Source organism: Lithobates pipiens, unplaced genomic scaffold, assembly GCF_037356315.1.
Source record: "Lithobates pipiens isolate NorthernLeopardFrog02 unplaced genomic scaffold, aLitPip1_a1.2 Scaffold_17, whole genome shotgun sequence".
In the NCBI taxonomy this organism is placed as follows: Eukaryota; Metazoa; Chordata; class Amphibia; order Anura; family Ranidae; genus Lithobates; species Lithobates pipiens.
The window spans coordinates 1,048,255-1,073,053 of NW_027507755.1; the positions used below are offsets into that span (position 1 = coordinate 1,048,255).

General features: G+C 42.4%; 1 long non-coding RNA gene across 1 annotated transcript in view; it reads right to left on the bottom strand.

Moving 5' to 3' along the window:
* LOC143986608 (uncharacterized) overlaps positions 1-20,043 on the bottom strand; it is a 1,042,213-nt gene extending 1,022,170 nt beyond the window's left edge. The window contains exon 1 of the long non-coding RNA XR_013276550.1: positions 19,568-20,043. This is a non-coding gene — a long non-coding RNA (uncharacterized LOC143986608). The remainder of the gene's footprint in view (positions 1-19,567) is intronic.
* Positions 20,044-24,799: the final 4,756 nt, after the last annotated feature.

Below are 24,799 nucleotides of genomic sequence, written 5' to 3' on the forward strand. Positions count from 1 at the left end.
CCCTAGACATCCAGTGTCTGGACACAAGATCCACTCAAAGACATTCCATCCATCACCCTATTGCATTCATTAAAACCTAGCCTTAGGCCTTAGTTCGTGAAAACTGATCTCTAATCTACAGGTCTAAGTAAAGAAGAGAAACTAAAATGTCATATATTCTGACACTGTAATATCCACCTTTACGAAGGTCTCCCAAGGCTGAATTGTGGTCTAATTAAATAATTCAACAGAACACCCACCAAGCACATAAACATGCAAAAACATGTTATAAACAAGCATTCATGTTTATGTGGCATTAAGACACTCATGGTGTCACTTTCCACTTGGGTAACAATAAGGAATAAGCTAAATACTGTAAATGTTCTACCAACGGTGTCACAGGTACTATGCACACCTATGATAGTTGCAATATTTAATGCCCATCATTGACTATATACACCGATCAACAATTACATAATGGCCATTGTCAGGTAACGTGAATAATTATTATCTCATTACAATAGCATTTGAAAGTGGGTGGCATATATGAGGCAGAAAATAAACTTGTCCCTGAAGTCAAAAGCCAAAAAAATGGGCACGCGTAAGGATTTGAGCGACTTTGACAAGGGCCATATTGTAATGGCTAGATGACTGGGTCAGAGCAACTCCAAAAACTGCAGCTCTTGTAGAATGTTCCCGGTCTGCAGTGGTCAGGACCTACCAAAAGTGGTCCAAGGAAGGAAAACCAGCAACAGGGTCAAGGGCCAGGGCTGGATTAACGTAGGGGCTATTGGAGCTGCAGCTCCAGGCCCCTACCTTAATATAGGCCCAGCCACCCAAAAAGAACACACTGCTCATGAAAAGCAATGGGCCAACAGAGTTCTCCCCTGACGGGCCCTGCATTATGCATGCACCGTCTGGGCAGGGTGGTGAGATTGATAATAGGCACCACATGAGCAGTCCTAACGGAAGCCTGGTGCACGCCAATGCAGGGCTCTTGCAGAAATCTGGGGCTTCCATAGTGTTAGCCCTGCTCGGCTGCACTCTTTCAGCTCAGAGTGCACGCCAATGCACGGCCCTTACGGCAACCTGGCAAATCAAATGCCAGGCTTCCCTTGTTTGCATGTGCCCTTTAGAGTTTGGGCTCATGCCAACACAGGCTCTTTGAAACACAGAAGGGTGCCCCCTAAAAGACCCACCAAAATCCTCATCACCAAGCACATGATGCTCTTAATCCGGCCCTGTCAAGGGCGGCCAAGGCTCACTAATGTATGTGGGGAGCGAAGGCTGGCTCGTGTAGTCTGATCCAATAGAAGAGCTACTGTAGCTCAAATTGTTGAAAAATGTATTGCTGTTTAGAATAGAAAGGCATCAGAACTTCTAAAACTGGTGCACTCAGAATATGGTGCCACTGTGCATAATAGACAATCAGGTTCTAACTTCAGCTTGTTTAATTAGGCCTTGGAAATAAAACCTGGAAGCTGATTGGCTTCTATGCAGAGCTTCACCAGATTTTCAGTTTTAGTAAATCCCCCTCACAGTATTACAGTTTGTTGTGTATGGCACTGTGTAGCCGCGGACCGGTCAGGATGCCCATGCTGACCCATTTCAACAGCCAAAAGCATCTTCAATGGGCACGTGAGCATCGAATCTGAACCACTGACTATGGAAGAAGGTGGCCTGGTCTGATGAATCATGTTTTCTCTTACATCATGTGAATGGCCGGGTACATGTGTGTTGTTTACCTAGGTAAGAGATGGCATCAGGATGCATTATGGAAAGAAGGCAAGCCGAAAGAGGCAGTGATTTGCTACTGACAGCTTGGTGCCAGATACCACAGCATACCTTCAGAGGTCTAGTTGAGTCCATACCCATGGTTGCCAACATTTCAAAAACTTTTTCAGGGACATCGTCTTTTCTGTGTCCAGAAAACTGCTGTAGGTAGAGCATGTACTTTAATTAGGGGAGGAGCATTCAATTAGGGCTTGGTGCTAAAAGAAGGTTAATCATGTGCTTCCATCGGGGATCTGACAGCAATAAAATGGTTAATTATGGCTCTAGCCACCAGGGATCTTAGTCTAGAAAGATCCCTGGAGGCTAAAAACATGATTAACCTTTTTATTGTAAGCAGATCCTTGCTGGCTGCACATTCCTTTCAATGCTAGCAGATCCCTGATGGCTGGACATGATCAACTATTTCTTTGCTGTCAGATTCCTGATGGAAGTACATGATTAACCCTTTCTTTCATTGCCGAGTCCTGGTGGAAATGCACAATTAACCCTTTAATCTAGCTATTAAAGGGATCATGTTTCATTTCCACCAGGGATCTGCTAGCAACAAAATGGTTAATAATCATGACTTCCAACACACAGATCTTCTAGCAAACAAAGGGTTAATCACACATTTCCAACTCATCTGCCAGCAATAAAAGGGTGAATGTTCAGTCACCAGGGATCATCTTCTAGGAATGAATGGGCACAGCACTGCCTTTACTAAAGGCAAATAGACTGTACTCTGCAAGAGCAGTTGCTCCAGCGCTTAATAAATGAGCAGAAGCTTTGCTGACTTCCATCATGTGCAAGTAAAAATGCCTTTTTTTCAAATTTCCTTGCACGTGATTGGGTATAGTTCACAAAGTGAAGCTTTACCTCATTTACTAAGCTCTGGAGCAACTGTACTTGCAGAGTGCAACTGCACTTTGCAAAATGCACAGTCTATTTGCCTTTAGTAAATCAACCCCTTAGACTGTGCACTTTGCAAAGTGCAGTTGCACTCTGCAAGTACAGTTGGTCCACATCTTAGTAAATTAGGTACAGTGAAATCTTGGATTACGAGCATAATCTGTGCCAGGAGAATGCTTGTAATCCAAAGCACTCGCATATCAAAGCGAGTTTCCCCACAGAAGTCAATGGAAACAAAGATAATTTGTTCCGCATTAACTTCTGTTGCAAGTAATACTGCATGTGGCCAGAGGTGTGGGGGGGGGGGGGGGCGCCTGAGAGCCTTGGAAATACTCAGGGACAGCTTGGCTGAACTCGGAAAGCCTCGGAAGCACTCGGGAACTGAGTATTTCCAAGTGATTCAGAGTATTTCCGCACGGTTCCCGAACCATTCCGAGAGTCACTGGCTCTTCCGCACCTCTGGCCAAATGCGGTACCGAATACCCCAATAGCTTGAATTCTAATGCTCAAACCGAGACAGAATTTTTTTTTAAAAGTTGCTCGTCTTTCAAAACGCTCGTTAACCGCGTTGCTCATTAACCAAGGTTCCACTGTATTCACTTTGCAAAGAATATCCAATCACATGCAAGGAAAATAAAAAACAAGATTTTTGTTTGCACGTGATTGGGTGATGGAAGTCAGCAGAGCTTCTGCTCATTTACTAAGCTCTGGGGCAACAGCACTTTGCAAAGTGCCCAGTCTATTTGACTTTAGTAAATCAACCCCTGAAATGAGAGGAAATCCCTCCAAATTAGGCAATCCATACTTGTCACCAGAACTTGTGTCTCCAGGAGGGGATTAATTCACCCTAATAGGGGGCGCAGCGCTTGCGCTGTACGGGGGACAAGGAGACTCCAAACGTTTCAGAAGAAGAACGGCACCTACGCAGTCCAGGTTGAAGCCCCACCATCCAAGTGGACATATGGTTGCTCATAGTAACAGGGCCCCTCGCGGACGGGCTCGCTACGCTCACCACACTTCGGGCACGGGCTCGCTACGCTCACCGCGCTTTGGGCACGGGCTCGCTTCACTTGGCTCTTTTTTATTCTAACTCTATTTCCACTTGGATGGTGGGGCTTGAACCTGGACACCGTTTATCTGCGGAGATGTTTGGCTGCTTCTTGTCCCCCGTACTGCGCAAGAGCAGTACAGGGCGGACACTATGTGATGGGGGACACTATCTGATCGGACACCGGCTATGCATATAGCAATCAAAACAAGAAGAAGTTCTGGACAGCCGTACTCCAAAAAAGTTTTTGCATTTTATTCAAAAATGATTATAAACAAAAATACAAGCCATAGCAGGAACAGACAGGAGTTAACGCATTTCACACTTCGATGTAGTGCTTAGTCATAGTTGACTAAGTCTGTCTATGCACTACATCGAAGTTTGAAACGCATTAGCTCCTGTCTGTTCCTGCTATGGCTTGTATTTTTGTTTATAATAATTTTTGAATAAAATGCAAAAACGTTTTTGGAGTGCGGCTGTCCAGACTTTCTTCTTGTTTTGATAGACATTGCAAGACGCTGACAATCACAGGCATGACTCCTAGAGGCAGAGGCATGATGGGATTTGTAGTTTTACCACAGCTGGAGTGCCAAGGTTGCCTACCCCTGGCCTAGGCTTATAACATCATGCACAGCTCTCTCTCTCTCACACTCTGGTAAGAGTTTGACAAGAAGGTGGAGGGGTGAGTCATAAGAGGACCAATGAGAGCTGCAGAGCTGGAGTTGTGCCTCTGTGTGTCTGTGTAAATCCAGGAAGTGAACAGGCAGCAGCTTCAGCTACCCACAGTTAAAATGGTTGCAGCCAGACTCAGTGGAGGGAGATTTCTGCAGCATATTTGCCAAGTACAGAATCACAGTATATATAAAATAATATACAATGTGGTTGGAGGGAAGCTTTAGAATGGCAAAGATGTTTTTATTACAAATTATGTGAGTAGACTGCAGTTCCTCTAATTGAACAAGCTGAAGCTAGAAGCTGATTGGCTACCATGCACAGGTGCACCAGATTTTGTGCTCCCCATTTTTAGTAAATCAACCCCTTAAATGTCTTGTCAGTTAAGGTGACACTAAACCACGTCCTTATTTTACAAAAATAATCAATACACATTCACTACTTGATGGACCAAACGGTGTGCATTAGCTGCAATCCTGTAGACTGCTTTATACACACTGAAAATCCCATAGCCCATAGTTTATCTCAGGAGCGAGCATAAGAGGGTGGCTACATTCCTACATACAGTGGGATCATCGACAACAAACCTAGACACCTTCTAACAGGACGTTGGATCACAGCAGCAAAAAAAATAAAAAAATTGGAGATTTGCAGGAGGCTGAGAGCAACAAAGGGGACATTTTAAGTTTATTTTTTTTTATTTTTTTTAAACCAGAGTTTAGTGTCACTTTAAGCAAAGGAGGGGCCAAAGAGGACACCACTGTTGGGCTGTACTTAGAGAATTAGTTGCCCTTAAAGTGATTGTAAAGGATTTTTTTTGTTAACTAACAAACATGTCATACTAACCTCCACTGTGCAGCTCGTTTTGTACCCCCGAACATCCTCTTCGGGGGTCCACGGCGGCTCCTCCCCATTTTAGGTAACCCCCTAGAAGAAGCGCTCTCCCGCGGGGGGCTACCTTGTGGGCGCGCTCCCGAGTCCATCATTTGTGTCCATAGACACAAATGCCGGACTTGGCCCCACCTCCTAGCACCTGCGTCATTGTATTTGATTGACGGCAGCAGGAGGCAATGGCTGCGCTGCTATCAATCTATCCAATCAAGAGCCAGGACCCTGTGGAGTGTGTGTGTGTGTGTCCGGCAAAGTGATGAAGGGGCACAGGTAAGTAAAACGGGGATGGGGCTGGGGGGCATAGGATGCATTAAGGCAGTGGCATCGCTAGGAGGGGCTTTTGGGTCTATAGCCCAGAGTCTCTGCAGGGGTCCCCAAGAGGAGGGGAGGCTCTCTGGGGACCCTGATGTAAGTGGAGGCTCTCTGGGGACCCTAATGTAAGGGGGGCCCTCTGAGAACTCTGATGTAAGTGGGGGGCTCTCTGGGGACTCTAATGTAAGGAGGAGGCTCTATGGGGACCCTGATGTAAGAGGGAGCTCTCTGGGGACCCTGATGTAAGGGGGTGCTCTCTGGGGACCCTGATGTAAGGGGGTGCTCTCTGGAGACCCTGATGTAAGGGGATGCTCTCTGGGGACCCCGATGTAAGGGGGGGCTCACTGGAGACCCTGATGTAAGTGGGGGGCTCTCTGGGTATATACATACACACACACACACAGGTATTTTACTGTATATACATGTGTATTCTCGCCCAAGCATATGACTTTCTTTACTACGCTGCTATGGGCTCTAGCCCCAGATCTTTTGTAGACCTAGCCATGTCCCTGCATTAAGGTGAAAAAACACGAGGGTGTGCAACCCCTTTAATCCATCCCTGGGTGCCTTCCAAATTTTAACACATTTCTCAGTGTGTCTTTAAGATATCTGCAGATGACCTAGGAAATAAACAATGACATTTGTGCTGGCAATGCCCCTGATTAAAATGACCTCTCAAAGAAGATAAAAGTAAAAAAAAAGGCCTATCTGCAAATATAATTGATAAGTCTTGATAAATCAAGGCAATCAGTGTGTTTTTAGAGTTCACTTATTTTTGTAAACTCTGTGTTGCTTTAGAAACATTTATAAAGTATTCCCTATAAAGGACAGATAAGAAAGACTGACACTACAATGTAGTAACTGGTTAAATAGGTTTGCCGTTATAAAGGGGTACATAATGGAATCAGGTTGACAAACACTATATTAAATCCACGGTGGATAAAAGCTTAATCTCCCTCTAGTGGCCTCTCAAAGTATCTGTCTTTTCTAGACGACCACTGTTACCATGCCAATATTAGGGTTCGCAGCTTCTCGTATTTGGAATTTCAAACGCATATCAATTCTGAAAATCGATAAATAACCCCACTTGCTGCCAAAATGATAACTTGATGTCTATTGTAGAGAAGCTGAAAATGTTACTTTCACTTTGATGCATTCCAAACAAAGCTACAATTCTCAAATGTCCTTCACAATATTAAGACTACTTCATTAATAATTTAACTAGGAATACAGACTGTCAATCCTTATTACAATTCAATTCACATTTAGGCAAGATTAAGAACATTTAGCAACACGTAACAAGAGTAGAAACAAGAGTTTTCAGAACTTTAAAAAAGTGAGATAAGATCAGCTGTTAATGTGGGCTCATTCCCTACATCCAGCAGACTTTCTTGCCAGCATCTAGGGTGCCTCAATCAGCCTAAGACTGCACATGTATGGAGGGTATGGCAGCGGGCAGTATGTGTAGGACAGAGGTAAGGAGGGTATGACAGCAGGCAGTATGTGTAGAAGAGTGGTAAGGAGGGAAAGACAACTGACAGTATGTGCAGGAGAACAGTAAGGAGTGTATGGCAGCAGTCGTTATTTGCAAGAGAGAGGTAAGGAGAATATAACACTGGGCAGTATGTGCAGGAGAATAGTTTGGAGGGAAGGACAGCAGGCATTATGTGTAAAAAAGAAGTAAGGAGGGCATGACAGTGGGCAGTATGTGCAGGAGAATGGTATGAAGTGTATAGCAATGGGCAGTATGTGTAGGAGAAAATGAGGGCATGATAGCGGGCAGTAAGTGCAGGAGAATGGTATGAAGGGTATAGCAATGGGCAGCATGTATAGGAGAGAAGGAGGACATGACAGCGGGCAGTATGTGCAGGAGAATAGTATGGAGGGTATGACAGCGGGCAGTATGTGTACAAGAGAAATAAGGAGGGTATGACAATATGAAGTATGTGCAAGACAATAGTATGGAGGGTATAGAAAGGGGCAGTATGTGTAAGAGAGAAGTAAGGAGGGCATGACAGTTGGCACAATGTGCAAGAGAATAGTATAGAGGGTATGACAGCAGGCAATATGTGTAGGAGAGAAGTAAGGAGGGTATGACTGCAGTCAGTATGTGCAGGAGAGGAGCAAGGGGGTATAACAGTGGGCAGTATGTGCAGAAGCATAGTTTGGAGGGTAGAACAGCAAACAGTATGTATAGGAGAGAAGTAAGGAGGGCATGACATTGGGAAGTATGTGCAGGAGAATTGTAAGGTATAGCAATGGGCAGTATGTGTAGGAGAGAATGAGGGCATGATAACGGGCAGTAAGTGCAGGAGAATAGAATGAAGGATATAGCAATGGGCAGTGTTATACCCTCCTTGCTCCTCTCCTGCACATACTGACTGCTGTCATACCCTCCTTGCTTCTCTCCTACACATAATGACTGCTGTCTTACCCTCCTTACTTCTCTCCTACACAGTATGTGCAGGAAAATAGTATGGAGGGTATGGCAATGGGCAGCATGCGTAGGAGAGAAGGAGGACATGACAGTAAGCAGTATGTGCAGGAGAATAGTACGGAGGGTATGGCAATGGGCAATATGAGAAAAAGCTATGAATAAATCTGCGCACAGGAAAAAAAATGAAAAAAATCTTAAAGGAAGAAGAACTGCTGCCCCTGCAGATATACTTTCACTATGTGCAAGAGAATATATGGAGGGTATGACAGCAGGCAATATGTGTAAGAAAGAAGTAAGCTAGCAGCCCAGGAAGGGGTTAAATGTGCCCGTGAAGCGCCTCTGCCAAAACGCATTGCATGCGCTTCGGCAGCGGCGCCCATTCATTTCAATGGGCAGGAGTGGTGGGGGAGGGGTATACACCACTCGAAAGATGCTGCTTGCAGGACTTTCTTTTAATGTCCTGCCAGCGCATCTCCTCAGTGTGAAAGCACTCTGGGCTTCCACACAGACTGCAGGGGAGCCGTTTTGCAGGCACTTTACAGGTGCTATTTTAAAGCGCCTGAAAAACGCCCCAGTGTCTGTTAGATTTTATGAGATGAAGGGGAAAAAATAAATAAATAATCGGCCTAACATATCGGCCCAAAAAAAATAGGCATCATATATCGGCCATGGCGATTTCTAAATATCGGTATCGGCATCGGCCAGAGAAAAACCCATATCGGTCGACCTCTAGTAGGAAAGCAGTCAATACGTGTAAGAGATAAGCAATGAGGGTATGACAACGTGCAGTATGTGCAGGAGAGTATGAGAGGATGAGAACAGAGCAGGTGAGGAGTTTTATACAAGTGTAATTTATGTCTTTGGTTAATGGGATCCTGTTTCTTTAGTCATGTTTTTTTATCAATGAATTCGACAAGAGTACAAGAAATCTTTAAAAAACAAAGCTGGGGCAGAATATAAAATTAATACTGTATCATCCCATTAAAACTAGAAAGCTTCAGTGTACAGAAATGAGCAAACTGTATCCCTTTACTAGACTTTACTGCAAGTTTTGACATTTGCTTCTTCGAGCCCCATGAGACTCACAAATGCAATGCTCCTATTACACAACATGAAAGCGCTGTTACTACTAAAAAAGTAATTAGCATTTTATAGGCACTGTATGCTTCAAATATATAAAACTATTATGTATCCTGCAGAGATGGAATCCCTCATTCTCGACCAAATCTTTAGAAAATGTATGTGTTTTCCCCTAAAAATAGTTTCATACACTATCTGGAATTGTTTGATGCAATGTACAGTTGACTTACACATTTAATTATAAATTACAGTGGTTTACCGCACAGCTAAGTCTACTCAACCCGTGCGTAGATAATACATTGGACATCCCATGTTTATGGCTGTACTTTGGATCATTCCCTGAACACATGTGATTTAACTGTTATTTGAGCTAGCACAATATTATCTCCTCTAAATCAGAGTAAAGGCATCTAACTTTGACATTCAGCTTAATTCACTGTTGATGTTCCCAGGTTGTTTTCCTACTGACTGTTACATATTTACGCTCTGCAGTTATTGTACAAATTTAAAGTGTAACTTTGTAGAGTTTGCACACGTGTTTTTAAGCATTTATTGTGGGTGTTCCAGGCTTGAGCCTTTCTCTATTTACCAAGGGAAAATAATGTGGGTAAAATAAAAGGATTTTCATGTACTTTTGGGGTACTCCTAGTCTATTTGGGGCAAAATACTCTTGGAGCTTGTAGTTCAGAAGAAACTCATGTACTTTTTGAAACTACGAGCTTCAAGCTTCAGGGGGCACTACATTGGGGCAAAATACTCTTGGAGCTTGTAGCTCAGAAGAAATTCATGTACTTTTTTGAAACTACGAGCTTCAAGCTTCAGGGGGCACTACATTCAGGTATAAAATGTATAAAAAATAAATAAATAAATAATGATTAAGACATGAGATTTTGAATGTTGAGAAGTTTGGGCTATGAGCAAGCACCTTGTGTTGTGAAATGCATCAACAGAATCTCCTGTATCCTTTGTGCTCTGATGTCTTTTACTGATTCTTCATTGGATTAGCGCCTTTTGCATATAGAAGGTGTCCCACTAAAGTGTGCAGCCATCCACTCTTTCCTTCTACTTGAGAAGTTTGGAACTTCAAGCTACAAAACACTGAGTTGTGAAAGGGGCCTTGGAGTGCCAGGCAGGACGGTGAGATGAATCAATTTTGTTAACAGTTCTAAAACAAACCTATCATCTAATTATTAAAAAGAAAATGAGCCAACTGGTGCCAGGTGGATACTGATAGGTTCCATGTTTCCCTACTGTTATACCGCGTACACATGATTGGAATTCACATCGGAAAAAGCTCTGATGGTTTTCCCGACGGAATTACGCTTAAACTGTCTTGCCTCCACACGGTCACACCAAATTCCGATCGTTTAGAACGTGGTGACGTACAACGGGACTAGAAAAAGGAAGTTCAATAGCCAGTAGCCAATAGCTTCCGTCTCGTAGTTGAATCTGAGCATACGTGAGTTTTTGGCGTGTCGGAATTGCATTCACACAATCGGAATTTCCGATAGAAAGTTTTTCCGTCTGGAAAATTGAGAACATGCTATAAATTTTTGGCTGGAGGAAATTCGGACAGTTAAATTCCGATGGAGCATATACACGGGCGTATTTTCTAATGAAAAGCTCTCATCGGTCTTTTTCTGCCTGGAATTCCAATCGTGTGAAAACGGCATTAGTGTCTTTAGAGCTTCCTCAACTTCAATAGCATAGAGAAAGGAAGCAAGCCTCCTTCCATCTCCCACTATGACAGTGCTTCATGACTGAGCAACTTATTAGGGAACTTGACTATTCAAAGAGGTTTGTACCTAAGCATATTCTAATAGCAACTTATTGAAAGTCAAGATCTGAAAATGACCTGTTGCAGGTCGCCATGGCACTGGGAAGATGCAGAACCTTAAAGTAAACTAACTTTAACATGTTAATGTAATTTTTTAAGTTGTTCTCAATGTTTTTTAAATTGCCGAATTTTGTTAAATGTATACCTGGTGATCCTGCAGTGGTATTTGTACAGGCACTTATGGAGTGACAACTGTCTCTCAATTGCCCTACTGCATTGTTACCCTGTGACATGTGTCTCTGGTGGAAATTAGAAGCAACTGTGCCAACACACATTGAGCAAATGTGGTCCACTATTCCCATTATCGGGAAAGGAATCCAAAGCAATGATGTGTAGATGATATAGGAGCAAGTGCATATAGACAGGAAGTGGCTCAGCAGCACTCAGTTTCCATTCACCTAGATGCAGTATGGCTGTGCTGGCACCTAATTCCAGTGTATGCTTCGGCAAACTAAATGTCATTCAGTTAGTGTTTTCATCTATTTTAGGGTGGCCACTATCCCGATGATGAGCTCCGTTTGCCCTCTTTAGTTAGATGAAAGGTTTGCTTTAAGCCTTTGTTTTGTTCCCTTATACCTCTACAGCTTTTAGAAGTATACAGTATGTTGTACCCAGTAGGTGATCACATTTTGATTAATGCTGCAGCGATCTGTCTACAGCTGTCTGCAATTACCGAGTGTCCGCACTGACAGCATTCTACAACTCTACTATGACAACAAGCACAATCTGAACATTTCTCACTAGGTACAAGGCTACTTCTGAAGCTGGAACAGATAAAACGGAACAAAATAGGTCATAACAACTATTTACACAGATGAATGCTTCACTGTTCTGCCTTATGAAATTCCCCAGAAAAGCAATAGTTGATTTAAAGACGTCAAAGAATATACCACTTTTATGTATTTGTACTAAATAATATCTACAGTCTATGTAAAGATTTGTTTTATGTCACACTGGATTTATAATACTTACTAAGCACTTGCCTTGGGCATCATTGTTCAGTGGCCAACATGTTACCATAACTGACTTGATTGTCCTCCTTGGACTGTACAACACTATCCACATAAATTCTTATAAAAATAATAGAGAAGGTTCAAAGGATACAAACTTTTATAGTTCTAAGATACCAATGATGGATACACTCATTGTTTATTGACATTATCCAACATACAGCCCCTACTGAACGTGTCCAAACCTTAGAAGGAACTTATATGGTAACGTTATATGTCTGAAGTAAAACTTTCTATAATCTCTACAGGCTTTCGAATATCTGTTCTGCCATTTGGGGCTGATTCATGAAGAATGGAGTAAAGAAAACTACAGATACCATGGAGCTGTTTTCTGCAGCAGCCTATCCAATTCCTTGATTTATTATGTTATTAAATGAATGATGAAACCTGAATGGATGAATCGGCAACCGTGACAGTTTATTAGATAATCAGAACAGTTTCTCCAGAAATTGAGCCACAATTAATTTTGTCTCTACTAAATATTTAAGTTGAAATAAATTAGAGACTCGCCTAATACAGTTAGAATAACATATGCAAAAATTATTTAAATGGCTTTGCCTGTAAAGCACTGACCTATTGGTTCCCATTTCAGAACTTAAATATAACACAATATTATTAATTAGCCTTTCTCAACCAGGGTTCCAGGGCACTCTAGGGTCCCTTAATTGGTTGCTGGGGATTCCTTGAGGAAGGAGAAATGTCTGCCTCTAATATAAGCTTCCATGGGCACCAATGATCTTTATAGCTATCTGTAAGGGGGATCCTTCCCACTGATCACCAATGTATGGAGTATTCTTCCCACTGATCACCAATGTAAGGATAATTCTTCCCACAGACCACCAATGTAAGAAGCATTCTTCTCACTGATCGCCAATGTATGGAGTATTCTTCCCACTGATCACCAATGTAAGGATAATTCTTCCCACAGACCACCAATGTAAGGAGCATTTTTCCCACTGACCACCAATGTAAGGAGCATTGTACCCACTGGCCACCTAATGTAAGGAGCATTCTTCCCAATGGCCACCATTGTAAGGAGCATATTTCCCAATGACCACCAAAGTAGGGAGCATTCTTCTCAATAACCACCAATATAGGGAACATTCTTCAAAGGAATCACTAATGCCAGGAGCATTCTTCACAATGATCATCAATGTAAGAAGCATTCCTCCCAATGACCCCCAAAATAAGAAGCATTCCTCCCAATGACCCCAAACATAAGGGCCATTCTTCCCACCCAATGATTACCAATGTATAGAGACTTATTTTCGCTGAACACCAATGTAAGGAGCATTCTTCCAACTAACCACTAATGTAAGGAGCATTCTCCCAATGATCACCAATGTAAGCAGTATTCTTCAAAGTATTAACCACTAATGTAAGAAGCATTCTTACCAATGACCACAAATATAAGGGCCATTTTACCTTGTGATCACCAATGTAAGGAACATTCTTCCCAAAGGCAACCAACGCAAGGAGCATTCTTCCCAATGATCACCAGTGTAAGGAGCATTCTTCCAACTAAACACTAATGTAAGGGGCATTCTCCCCAATGATCACCAACATAAGGGCAATTCTTCCCAGTGATCACCAATGTATAGAGAATTGTTCCCACTGAACACCAATGTAAGGAGCATTCTTCCAACTGACCACTTATGTCAGGATCATTATTCCCAATGACCACAAACATAAGATACATTCTTTCCAGTAATCTCTAATGTAAGGAGCATTCTTCCCACTAACTACCAATGTAAGGAGCATTCTTTCCACTGACCACAAATTTAAGGAGCATTCTTCCCATTGGTCACCAATGTGAGGGGCATTCTCCCTAGTGATCGCCAATGTAAGGGCATTTTTCCCACTGACCACAAATTTAACAAACATTCTTCCCACTGATCAACACACAATATACAGTGATTTGTAGATAGTAATATAGTAATTATTAGTAGGGGTTCCCTGAGACAGAAAAGTTATTTAATTCCACCATGTCAAAAAAAATGGTTGAGAAAGACTGTTATAGATAAATATGTCATACAGTAGTCCTAATGAGTAAAAAAAGTATTTCAACTTGAAATGCCAAGTGAAATCTATGTTGGCCAATGTTTGTTTTTTTCCTTTACCTGCTTTAAATTATAGGACTTGGGGACAATTTTAGCTTCCAGTGGTTATTTTAGGTTTGCTAAAAGTTACCCAATCACGTTCATATAGTACAAATCATATCATGATAGAACAATGCTCAGATAAGCAAACAGGGGCAGATAAAAGTCCAAAGTTCCATATTTCAAACTATATATAAAAATAGATGTGTTTTTTGTTTTATGTCTTCAGCATGTGTTTATGTTCTGGCTTTCTTCATTTATTTATCCAGAGGACAGTTTGTATATTATAAATAGAGAATATTGACAAAATTGTGTTCTAGCATTATGTCTGACAATTACATTCCCTCACCGGAGGATAGGCTGAAAGAAAACAAGCCTGCATGATGTTTTCACAAACAAGAGATCTGAACAATTCACAGCTAACACCAGTGTATCTTAAGCCTAATTAAGTAGATCATGTGTAACGGGCTCATTAGAAGTCTACTCACTGTAGCAAACTCCACATTTCATTATCGCTTGATATATGGCACTATTATACAAACAACCAGCAAGTATTTGACTCATCATTTGCATCATAGGCAAAAGTTGTGTTTGACATCAGGACCTTCCTCTTAGTTCAGCCTTTCTCGACCAGGGTTCTGTGCTACCCTTGGGTTCCTCCAGAGCAGCTTTTCTCAACCTTCTCAACAAAGAGTATCCCTTGAAATAACTTTCTGCTCTCAGAGAACCCCTGCCAATACTTATCTACAACTCATGATACATTTGTTTGATGGTCAGTGGGAAGTATACTTCTAATGCCCTGTACACACGGTCAGACTTTCCGACGTCAAAATCCGCCTGATTTTTTTCAGATGGATTTTGGCCCAAACTTGTCTAGCATACACACGGTCGCACAAAGTTTTCGGAAAATCCAATCGTTCTGAACGCGGCAACGTAGAACGGGTACAACAGGACTGTAAACGGGCCAGTAGCCAATAGCTTTCGTCTCGTAATTTATTCTGAGCATGAGTGGCACTTTGTCCGTTGGAATTACACACGATCAGAATTTAAACGATCAGATTTTGTTGTGGGAAAATTTTAGATCCTGCTCTCAAACTTTGTGTGTCATAATTCCGACGGAAAAGGCCGATGGAGCCCACACACGATCGGATCGCACATTTTCTGTCGGAAAGTCCGACCGCGTGTACAGGGCATTACACTCGTGGTCATTGGGAAGAATTACCTTCTTACAAATTGCTAAAAAGATCATGGTGTCAGTAGGAGCCTATCTAAGAGGCATAATTGCTCATTGCTCAAGAAACCCCTAGCATCCTCTAGGGGTACCCCCAGGGTTCCATGCAACCCTGGTTGAGAAACCCTACTGCAGAGGTTGCTTGGGGTTCCTTGAGAAGATTGATCTCCTGCCTACACTGACCACTAATGTGAGGTTGACTTTCTGTGATTTTTCTGGCCATTTTTAATATTTGATCAATTTCTTGATTTTTAATTAAATCCAGTTCTTTATTATTTTATTTAGCCATTTACAATCTACTGGTCACACTAATGTACCAAGAGCTGTAGGTACAGTAATTTTAGTTGGGGTTCGAAGACCTGAAACGAATTCATGGGTTCCTCCTTGGTATTATTTCTTTAATGTCTTGATTATTAGGTAAACCCCATTCCTTAGTCATCTATTTAAAACTCTCTACAACCTACTGATTACACTAAGGTATCATGTATAGGTCTAATCATTTTGGTAGGGGTCCAAAGACCCGAAAACTATTCTGGGGTTCCTCCTTGCTATTATTGGTTTAATTACTTTATTATTGCGTAAATCCGTATTGCTTATTCTTTTACTAAAAACTCTGTGCAGCCAACTGAGCATGCTACTGTACCATGAGCTGCAGGTTCAGTCATTTTAGTTGGGGTTCCAAGACCTGAAACTATTTCATGAATTCCTCTTTAGTATTATTTGTTCAATGTCTTGATTATTAAGTAAACGTCAATCTTTAGTCATCTATTTAAAACTCTTCCAGCCTACTGATTATGCTAATGTACCATGTGTAGGTCTAATAATTTTAGTAGGGGTTTAAAGACCTGAAAACTATTTTGGGGGTTGCTCCTTGTATTATTGGTTAAACTACTTGATTGTTGAGCAAATCCTTAATGCCTATTCTTCTACTAAAAACTCTCTACAGCCTACTGATCATGCTATTGTACCATAAACTGTAGGTCCAATCATTTTAGATGGGGTTCTAAGACCTAAAACTGGTTCATGGGTTCCTCCTTGGTTTTATTTGTTCAATGTCTTGATTATTAAAAAACTCCATTCCTTACTAATCTATTTAAAATGCTTTACAACCTACTAATTGCGCTAATGTATCATGTAAAGGTCTACTAATTTTGGTAGGGGTTTAAAGACCTGAAAACTATTTTGGGGGTTCCAACTTGCTATTATTGGTTGAACTACTTGATTGCTGAGTAAATCCTTATTGTTTATTCTTCTACTAAAAACTCTCTACAGCCTACTGATCATGTTACTGTACCATAAGCTGTAGGTCTAATCATTTAAGCAGCGCTTCTGGGACCTAAAAACTATTTCTTGGTCTCCTTCTTGGTATTATTTGTTCAATTACTTGATTATCAAGTAAAGCTTATTTGGTTTTCTTCTACTTAAAACTCTCTACAACCTAATGATCAAGCTAACGTACCATGAGCTGTAGGTGTAATCATTTTAGCGGGGCTTCTGAGACCCGAAAACGAATTCATGGGTTCCTTCTCGGTATCATTTGTTCAATTACTTGATTATCAAATGAGCTCAATTCTGTTTTCCTCTACTTAAAACTCTCTACAACCTACTGCTCAAGCTAATGTACCATGAGCTGTAGGTATAATTCATTTAATGGAGGTTTGGAGACCTGAAAACTATTTCAGGGGTTCCTTCTTGCTAAAAAGGTTGAGAAAGGCTTGCCTTATTTAAATCTATTGATTGTGTATACTTTGTATGGTCTTGCAAGAGAATTGCTTAGTCGTAACATGCAAAAACTCAAAGTCACCGAACAGAATTAAGTTTCCTGTAGTACGCTAGGAGGTCCTCACTGACTAGTTGCTTTTGGGTATATTGCACATCATAATTACCTTTTGCATAGCCTTAATAAGTAAGTTTGCATGTATAAAATAATTCCAGCTTGTCCAATAAAATATTATTTTGAGCACAGCTGTAACCCACAGAAACCAGATTTTGGTTTGCCAAAGGCACATGGGTTAGCAATGGCTACTGTAATTACTTGGATTATCTTGCAAGTGATGCTATAGTCATTGTCAGCCCTGTTGAATGCAGACACACCTATTAATACACTTCATACCCAAGTGCTCTGGAATGACCATCTCTAACTATGCTTTACTAACACTCCCTGCAAGATAAGATAAATTGATTGCCTATTCTGCACCGACAATGTAACATAATTTCACTTAATGTTCAGTGATAAGTTGCAATCACAGACAGCAGCACTCAGGATGACATTCATGAACTTGCTCATAACTCAAGCTCTGCCATGACTGAAGTACAAATTGTTACAAGACCTCCTGGATCCCACACACAGCGCAGGTGCACCAGCCAACACACGTTTAGCTCCTGATAAAATTACAGCATAGGCACCCTGCTTGCTTATGCAGCTGCCATGAGCATGCTGGGACTTGTAGCTATCCTTGCTATCAATATCTATTGTTGCTTGTTTCAGGTCTATAACAACATTGATCCCCTGTGTTGATTGCACACTTCTAACCACATTGCAAACATAGTACTACCACAGCATGCTGGGACTTGTAGCCCCCAGGCTTGCGATACGTATTGTTGCTTGCTTTTGATCTATAGCATCATTGATCCCCTGTGCTGATTACACACTTCTAACCATATTATACAAATAGTACTAGGAAGAGCATGCTGTGACTTGTAGCTCCCCAAGCTTAAAATACCTGTTATCATTAATCTACAGCATCCTTGATCCCCTGTGCTGATTTCATACTTCTGACAATATCACAAACATAGCACTATTAGAGCATGCTGGGATTTGTAGCTCCCCTATCCCTTCTTATCTCTAATCAATAGCCCCACTAATCCCCTGTGCTGTTTGCACACTTCTAACCACAGTGCAAACATAGTGCTACCAGCACATGCTGGGACTTGTAGCTCCCCATGAAAGCTGCACCTATTGTTGCTTGCATTTGTTCTATAACATCATTGATCCCCAGTGCCGATTCCACATTTCTAAGCACTTTGCAAACCATAGTAATACCAGAGTATGCTGGGACCTGTAGCTCCCCAAGCTAACAGTACTTATTGTTGCTTGATTCTTATCTATAGCATCATTGACCCCTTGTGCTGATTTTACACTTGCAATACAGTACTACCTGAGCATGCTGAGACTCGTAGCTCCCCATGCAAGTTGCACCCAATGTTGCTTGCTTTTTATCTATAACAAAATTGATCCTGTGCTGATTGCACACTTCTAACCACAATGCAATCATAGTACTACCAGAGCATGCTGGGACTTGTAGCTCCCCCCATTTCCTGCTTATCTCTGATCTATATGATCATTGATCCCCCGTGCTGATAACACACTTCTAACCACATTGCAAACATAGTACTGCCACAGCATGCTGGAACATGTAGCCCCCCCCCCCCCCCCCATTCCTGCTTATGGCTGATCTATATCATCATTGATCCCCTGTGCTGATATCATGCTTCTAACTACATTGCAAACATAGTACTACCACAGCATGCTGGGACTTGTAGCCCCTCTATTTTTGCTTTTTACCTCTAACATGACCCGTGTGCTGATTGCACACTGCAATCATAGTACTACCAGAGCATGCTGGAACTTGTAGTCCCTCTATTGCTGCTTCTTCTCTATAACATGACCCCCTGTGCTGATTGCACACTTCTAACTACACTGCAATCATAGTACTACCAGAGCATGCTGGAACTAGTAGTCCCTATATTGCCGCTTCTTATCTATAACATGACCCCCTGTGCTGATTGCACACTTCTAAATACACTGCAAACATAGTACTATCAGAGCATGCTGGGACTTGTAGCTCCCCCTCTACCTGCTTATCTCTGATCGATATCATCATTGATCCCCTGTGCTGATTACACACTTCTAACCACATTGCAAACATAGTACTACCAGTGCATGCTAGGACTTGTAGTCCCTCTATTTCTGCTTCTTATCTATAACTTGACCCCCTGTGCTGATTACCCACTTCTAACTACACTGCAAACATAGTACTACCAGAGCCTGCTGGGACTTGTAGCTCCCCCCTATTCCTGATCGATACCATCATTGATCCCCTGTGCTGATCGCACACTTCTATTACAGGAATGAAGTTCCTGTGCCTGTAGACCACATGCAATCTCAGCTGGTGCCCCCCAGGCACCACCAGCTCTACTCAGGGACCTTTAAATCCATCTGTTCCCCCCCTATAAAAGTATGAGCCTGGCAATCCATGAGATGGGAGGTAGGTGCCCCCCAGCCTTACCTTGTCTTCCATAGGAGCTCCTTGTCTGCTAGCATCCTCTAGCCCAGGCAGTGCTGTGATCTCCAGGCACATAGGAGTTTGCTGGCTATGTCCTGGAGGAGCTGTCCAGCATTCCCTTGTAGTGTGGCAATCCTTAGATCCAGGTGGAGAAATCCCAGACAGGGGTTCAGTTAGAAGCAATGTCCATGTCCATCCCCCCCTACACCCTCTGTGTGTGATGAGGCTGGAGGAGAGGTGATGCACCTTCTCTGCTGGCTGGTTTGTGTAGAACAATTTCTCATGCGATGCTTTCCCTTTTCTGTGCAGCTGGGCGCCGCTCACTGGTTGTGTCCTCCTTGTCAGCTCTCTGCTTCCCTCTCCTCCCTCCTCCTCCTCCCTTCTTCATTCTTCCCTTCTCATTTCCTCCTCACCATTCTCTCCTCTCTCCTCTGCACGGGGAGATCTCCTTTCTGCTATGCTGGAGGAGAGGACCCCTCTGAGATCTGCTCAGTCATTCTGCTACCTGACTCAGACAAGACAGCAGTTACCCCTAGCAACCACAGCTGGCATAATCCAGGGGATTGGTTGCTATGGGTTATGACACTGTGCTCAATAGGGACTGATGGGAAAGGGTTGCTATGGGTTACTGCACTGTGCACAATAGAGAATGATGGGGAAGGGTTGCTATGGGTTACTGCACTGTGCACAATAGAGAATGTTGGGGATTGATTGCTATGGGTTATGGGACTGTGCACAATAGCAAAGTGATGGGGGTTGGTTGCTATGGGTTACTGTACTGTGCACAATAGAGAGGTGATGGGGGTTGGTTGCTATGGGTTACTGCACTGTGCACAATAGAGAGGTGGTGGGGTTGGTTGCTGTGGGTTATGACACTGTGTGCACAATAGCAAAGTGATTGTTTGCTATGGATTACTGCACTGTTCATAATAGAGAGGTGATGGGGGATTGGTTGCTATGGGTTACTGCACTATGCACAATGGAGGGGGTGATAAGTGATTGGTTGCTACGGATTGCTGCACTGTGCACAGAGAGTCAATGTGAGATTGGTTGCTATGTTACTGCACTGTGCACAATAGCAAAGTGATGGGGATTGGCTGATATGGGTTACCGCACTGTGCACAATAGCAAGGTGATGGGGGATTGGTTGCTATAGGTTTCTGCACTGTGCACACTAGAGAGGTGATGGGGGATTGGTTGTTATGGGTTATGACCCTGTGCACAATAGCAAAGTGATGGGGGATTGTTTGTTATGGATTACGGCACTGTTCATAATAGAGAGGTGATATGGGATTGGTTGCTATGGGTTACCGGACTGTGCACAATAGAATGGTGATGGGGATTGGTTGCTATGGGTTACTGCACTGTGCACAATGGAGGGGGTGATAAGGGATTGGTTGCTATGGATTGCTGCACTATGCACAATAGAACATACTGCACTGTGCACAGAGAGTCAATGGGGGATTAGATGCTACATGTTACTGCACTGTGCACAACAGATAAGTGATGGGGATTGGTTGCTATGGGTTATTGCACTCTGCACAATAGAGAGGTGATGGGAATTGGTTGATACGCGCTGAGCACAATAGAGAGGTGATGGGGATTGGATGCTACGGGTTATGGCACTAAGCACAATAGAGAGGTGATGGGGATTGGTTGCTATGGATTATTGCACGGTGCACAATGGGAGGAGGGGGGGTGATGAGGGATTGGTTGCTATGGGCTACTGTACTGTGCACAATAGAGAGGTGATGGGGGATTGATTGCCATGGATTGCTGCACTATGCACTCTAGAGCGTCAATGAGGGATTGGCTCTTATGGGTTACTGCACTACATTATGCACAATAGAGGGGGGGGGGGGGGGGGGGTAAGAGATTGGTTGTTATGGGTTATGGCACTATGCACAATAGAGAGGTGATGGGGGATGTGTTGCCTTTGGTTACTGCACTGTGCACAATAGGGGGGGATAGGGTGATGGGTTAGTTGCTATGGGCGACTGCACTGTGCACAATAGAGAGTCAATGGGCGGTTGAGGTGATAGGGATTGGTTGCTATGGGTTACTGCCCTGTGCACAATGAAGGGGGAGTATAAGGGTACTATGCACAATAGAGAGGTGATGAGGGATCGGTTGCTATCAGTTATGGCACTGTGCACAATAGCAAAGTGATTGGTTGCTATGGATTACTATGCTGTGCACAATAGAGGAGGAGTGATAAGGGATTGGTTGCTATGGGTTACTGCGCTGTACACAATAGAGAGGTGATAGGGGACTGGTTGCTATGACGTCCCTGACCCTTTTTTGCCGTGTTTTCTGATGCGTGGGGTTGCCCTTGACAATTATGTCTCATGCCCGCTGGATAAAAAAAAAAAGTTTATACCGGTGTTTGGTGGTTTTTCTTCCAGCCTGTAGAACCAACTCTATGTTAGCCTATGTGTCCATGCACATTTGGATAAGTGTGTTTTTGAGAGCAGTTTTTAGACAGAAAAAACACAGAATGCACCTAAATATGGTGTTTGGGCATGTCAAGCGTTGTGTACATATTTTTCTGGTGCTTTGGGGAAAAGAATGCTCATAAACACAAACACGCATACGCATGCTTAAACGTGTGTACAATGCTGCTTTTGTGTGTTTTATTCTGCTTTATTCTGCCAGCAGTTCTGGCATTTTTTCTGCTGCCTAACGTGCATGGCCCCTAATGACGATCATGCACAAGCTGTACACATGCCGCAGCAATAAAGTGGAACTAAAGCCGCTATACTTGCCTCCTCTCTAAGGGCAGCCGGAAAACCAGGAGTCGCGGTATTACCGACCAACTGCATAAACACAATGCTGTGCTTCGCAGCTGCAATAACCACTTGCTTACTGGACACCTAAACCCTCCTGCCCAGACCAATTTTCAGCTTTTAGCGCTGTCACTCTTTGAACGACAATCAAGCGGTCATACCACACTGTACCCAAATGACATTTTTATAATTTTTTTTCCCACAACTAGAGCTTTCTGTTGCTGGTATTTGATCACCGCTGTTTTTTTTTATTTCTTGTTAAAAAAATGAAAAAAGACCAAAATGTAAAAAAACAAAAAAAAACAAAACCGTTTTATATGTTGTTAATACATTTTGCAGACTGGTATTTCTTCTCCTTCATTGATGTACGCTGATGAGGCATCACTGATGGGCACTGATAGGCTGCACTTATGGGCACCGATAGGCTGCATTGATGGGCACTGATAAGGCGACACTGATATCCTCTAATAGGCGGCACTGGTGGGCACTGACAAGGTGGCACAGGTGGAGCACTGATAGGTGGCATTTGTGGGCACTGATGGGTGGCACTGATAGTCGGCACTGAAGGGCATTGGGAGGTGGCACTGAAGGGTACTAATAGGTGGCACTGATAGGTGGCACTGATATCTGGCACTGATGGGTACTGAGAGGTGGCTGGGATGGGCACTGATAGGTGGCAGTGATGGGCACTGATGGGTGGTACTGGTAGGTGACACTGGTAGGCAGCACTGCTAAGTGGCACTGATGAGCTACTGATTGGCGTCACTGGTGGGCATTGATAGGTGGCACTGATTTCTGGCACTTTGCAGATTTGCAGCACTGTGTGGGCACTGGCAGGTGGCACTGGAAGGCGGTATTGGTGGGCACAGATGAGGCAGCTTCACCTCTTCCTCTTTGGGACCGATGTCCCTTGCTCTGAAGCCGGTGATCGGCTTTTTTTATCCTCACTTTGTCAGCGTGAGGAGAAAAAAACCCATTACCGATCTTCTGTTTACATCACGTGATCAGCTGTCATTGGCTGACAGCTGATCATGTGGTAAAGGGTCGGTGACCACCCAAGTCTCATTGACTCTGTGATCACAGCGCGAGGTCTATTGATGGCCTCCCAGCAAAGTAGATCCGCACTGTAGCTGTCTTTCTGCTATATCGCGGATCTGAAGGAGATAATAATTTTAGCAATAAAAAAACGTGAAAAGAAAATGTATTTCATTTCTTAATTTTCAAAAAAATTGTGACAAAAAAATTACAACTTCATAAAACTCACCATGCCTCTTAATAAATACCTCACACTGTCTACTTTCCAAAAATGGGTTATTTGGGGAGAACTAGGTATTTTCTATTTCTTTTGAATTTATCACCTTACTAATTTTCACCCTTTAGTTTTTTTCAGTTTGTACATTGTTATATTGCAGTGCTCATTTCACACACACATCTCCAACACACTCACATATGAGCCTATAACAGGTTATTTAATATATATACATTTTTTGTGATTGATATTTCACTCACAAAACATGCACCATATCACAACGTCACATCTATTTTAATCTGTATTGGTTTTATGATGTATTCCTTACATCCCAATGTGCTATTTGATCACATATCATTACCAACTTCACCTACCACACATTTCATTGGGTGGTATATCAATAAAAAGATTCTTAGATATAGCAATAATAATATACTATAATAAAGGTTATTCTACTTAACATATGTTATTCTTAAGATATGTTGAGGTTAATATTTAAACAAACAGATGTATACAGGTGGGGACTAGCCAATCTGGTGCTAGGATAGTGCTGACAAATCATATTATTACTCCATACAATCTTTACTGATTTACTCATTAAAATACATCCCTTCCCTCTCTGGAGGTCCAAGTGTGTGGCTCCTTGTAAGTCCTTTGGAGTTGTTTTTTCGCCTGGAGGAGTGGGGAACAGCATATGGAGATCCCTGGAGTATTGCATTTAATTTTAAATGTCTGGTTATGAGACATCGTTTTTGAATTCCACCTTTTGAGCGGTAAATATACCATTATTTTATATACATAGATGACAGTATTTTATAGAGTGTCAGAATCATGAATCGTTCTGATATATCTCACCAGAATATAAATCCCCCTGATGAAGACTGTGATAGCATAGGTCGAAACGCGTCGGCATATTCATGTGGATGTCAATTTTGTAATGTATACAATGTACTGTTTATCATTCTCTAGTATTGATAGAATATTCTTCAGACATGCCTGTAACCAGAGCTCATATTTTTAAAATCCATTAGTAGCATGTATGTCATTCTTTGTACAGTAAAAGATTTTACTATATTTCCATATTTTTTGCATTATGCCGCAAAAAAAAAAAAAAAAAAAAAAACATTGGGGGAACCATCCCATTTTGCAATTTGGGGAGAATGTGTACTGTACTGGCATTTTTGGACCTCGAGAAATGAC